Raw genomic sequence first — 2646 nt, 5'->3', positions numbered from 1 at the left:
ATCCTTTGCCTAAACTAGAGGACATATTTGCAGCTCTTTCAGGGGGCGACCGCTTCTCCAAAATTGACCTAGCTCAAGCGTACTTGCAAATGGAAATTGAGGAGGCACCTAAGAAATATTTAACCATCAATACTCACAAAGGTTTAATACAATATAAACGTCTTGTGTTTGGACTATCTTCTGCCCCAGCATTATGGCAGAGAGCAATGGATCAAGTCCTACAAGGAATACCAGGTACGCAATGTTACCTGGATGATATAATTGTAACAGGCAAAGATGATGTGGACCATTTAAATAATTTGGAAAAAGTATTAACCCGACTACAGGAATATGGACTCAGAGTAAATAAAGATAAATGTGCATTTTTTCAAGAAAGCATTTCATATTGTGGACATGTGATTTATAGAGACAAGGTCTGCACAAATCAAATGATAAAATTGAGACAGTACTACAAGCACCCCAGCCACAGTCTGTGTCACAACTGAGATCTTACCTGGGCCTAGTTAATTATCACAAGTTCTTACCAGACCTCTCCACAGTAATACACCCGCTAAATGCCCTACTACAGAAAAATGCATGATGGAAGTGGACAAAAGACTGTGAGAAAGCATTCTCAGAAGCAAAAAGATTGATTACATCTGATAAAGTCCTTACTCATTTTGATCCGAAACTACCTATCAGGCTGGCGTGTGATGCGTCACCGTAAGGCATTGGAGCAGTGTTATCACATCAACTGAGAGATGGTAGCGAGAAGCCAATGGCGTTTGCTTCACGGTCTTTGACAGTGGCAGAGAAGAATTATGTGCAAATTGACCGAGAGGCCTTAAGTTTAGTATGGGGAGTGAAGAAATGTAATACATTTTTGTATGGGCAAAGGTTTACATTAATTATGGATCGTCAACCACTGGTATCAATTTTTAACCCCCACAAGGGAGTCCCAGCCATGACTGCTGCTCGGCTTCAACGTTGGTCATTATTCCTGGGTGCTCATACATACGACATTGAGTTTAAAGGAACAAAACTACATGGCAACGCTGATGGTCTATCGCATTCTCCCTTGCCTCAAAGTGAGGATGACAGTGATGTAGACCCGATGGAAGTGTATCACAATATGTTGATGGAACAGCTACCTATTACCAATGCCACGATCAATCGGGAAACAAGGAAAGACCCGGTACTATCAAAAATAATGGACTTAACTCTCAAAGTTTGGCCTAAACATGGCGATGCTCAATATTACGGGTTTTCGGGCAGGAGAGATCAGCCTACTGTCTGTCAAGGAACTCTATTGTGTGGGTCCCGAGTGGTAATACCACCTAAACCGCAAAACAGAGTTTTGGAAAATTTGCATGAGGGTCACCTAGGCACAGTAAAAATGAAGAATCTTGCTAGAAGCTATGTGTGGTGGCCATGAATCGATGGTCAAATTGAAAAATTGACAAAAGGGTGTGTAGGATGTCAAAGAGTTCAAAATTCACCACCTTTAGCCCCATTACACCCCTGGGAATGACCATCATCTCCATGGCAGCGGGTACATATTGACTTTGCTGGTCCATTCATGGATTGTATGTTTCTTATTGCAGTGGACGCTCATTCAAAATGGCCAGAGGTAATAAAGATGAAATCCACTACTTCTGAGAAAACAATTGCTGTGCTGCGAACCATCTTTGCTAGAAATGGTCTACCGGAGCAAGTGTGCAGTGACAATGGGCCACAGTTTGTGTCCATGGAATTCAAAAAGTTCATGCAAGACAATGGAATTAAACATTTTACATCAGCTCCACACCATCCAGCCACTAACGGTTTGGCTGAGAGATTTGTCCAAACATTCAAAAAAGCTATCAAGTCCATGCACCATGAACATCTACCTTTGCAATACAAGATTGACAACTTCTTGTTTATATATCGTAGGACTGAGCACTCCACTTACGGTCTCAGTGGGACTTGATAAAACAGATGTAAGGCGGAAGGTACATAACAAACAGTTTCAATCAGTTTATCAGAAACCTACCCGGTTCTTCCACATTGGCCAAGAGGTTCTGGTCCGTGATTATAGAGGAGACAAATGGCAACCGAGAATAGTTTCTTCCAAATCCGGCCCTCTGATGTACGTGATTGAAGTTGGAGGAGAATTGTGGCGTCACCACATTGATCAAATAATTGAGGCTGGGAGGCAAACTGGCTGTATGTTGACAGATGGACATAGCCAAGCCAGTGGGGGTTTATGTATACCCCTCTGGAACTGATACAGAGACTGTTCCTGACACTGTGGAGGAAAGTTACCCCTCTGGGTCAGATACAGAAACTGTTCCCAAACCTGCTATGAAGTCACCTGAGCATGAGGTTCCCTTAGTAAAAACTGATCCTGAACCTTCTAGTGTGATTTCTGTGGAGCAACCAGTCACTCTGGGAGTTAAACATCGGTATCCAGACAGAGTTCGTAAGGCACCTCAAAGGCTTGATTTGTAGCCTTCTGGTTTAACAACATATACATTGCTTAGTGCTAACATTTTCATGTCTGCATTTATTTAAGTTGGGAGGAGTGTGGTGTATATAGTTCCCATTGCTATATATATGTGTGTTCTGGTGGAAGGTTACAACGGATCTTATTTTGTATTTGTATTAGTTGGTGTATGAATCTCTTTC

General features: G+C 42.1%; 1 pseudogene; it reads left to right on the top strand.

Annotated features, from left to right (window-relative positions):
- Window positions 1-757: 757 nt before the first annotated feature.
- On the top strand, window positions 758-1948 carry LOC134991216 (uncharacterized protein K02A2.6-like; annotated as a pseudogene).
- The last annotated feature ends 698 nt before the right edge of the window (window positions 1949-2646 follow it).

The sequence above is a fragment of the Pseudophryne corroboree genome, chromosome 2 (genome assembly GCF_028390025.1).
Source record: "Pseudophryne corroboree isolate aPseCor3 chromosome 2, aPseCor3.hap2, whole genome shotgun sequence".
Classification (NCBI taxonomy): Eukaryota; Metazoa; Chordata; class Amphibia; order Anura; family Myobatrachidae; genus Pseudophryne; species Pseudophryne corroboree.
Note: the sequence above shows the minus strand (reverse complement) of the source record. Positions and strands in the feature narration are given on the sequence as shown.